Source organism: Phaethon lepturus, unplaced genomic scaffold, assembly GCF_000687285.1.
Source record: "Phaethon lepturus isolate BGI_N335 unplaced genomic scaffold, ASM68728v1 scaffold24930, whole genome shotgun sequence".
NCBI lineage: Eukaryota > Metazoa > Chordata > Aves > Phaethontiformes > Phaethontidae > Phaethon > Phaethon lepturus.
In genome coordinates this window covers 11555-12002 of record NW_010510146.1, presented here as the reverse complement: position 1 = coordinate 12002, position 448 = coordinate 11555, and the positions used below count along the sequence as shown (strand labels likewise).

The following is a 448-nucleotide window of genomic DNA, read 5'->3' as shown; positions in this document are numbered from 1 at the left end:
CCCTCAGAGCAGCCATGGAGGAATAATCCAGCCGGCTGGCTGGGGTGGGCCCAGCTGCTCTGCTTTGCTCTGCCCTGGGATTAATCCCAGCTCTGCACAGAGGAGGGCCTCTTGATTACAGATAATAAAACTGTCTCTCCCCTGTGTGTCTCACGTAAGCAAAGCTATTTAATCCCTCCACCTTGGCAGCTAACGGACAAGGAGGTGGGCCCGTGGGTGCAGGGGTCCTGTTCCCTCCACCTGGACAGCAAGAGTGTACAGAGGCTTAAAGTGGCTCCAGGAAATCCTGCGTAAACCCTTGTGTGTCCTTGGGATTAGCACTAAACTCTCCCCTGAAAGGGCCAGTGATCCCTCCTGTCTGCTTCAAGTACAGCGCTGGTATCGGCGCTGTCTGCGCAGGATCAGGGAGGGGAGCAGCGGGTGGGAGGCCCGCCCGAGGGGCGGGGCG

General features: G+C 58.7%; 1 protein-coding gene across 1 annotated transcript in view; it reads left to right on the top strand.

Moving 5' to 3' along the window:
* The window catches only part of RHOT2 (ras homolog family member T2), a gene marked incomplete at its 3' end in the record, with an annotated part of 11452 nt that overhangs the window by 1862 nt on the left and 9142 nt on the right, over positions 1 to 448 (top strand). The gene's annotated exons all lie outside the window — the stretch shown is intronic.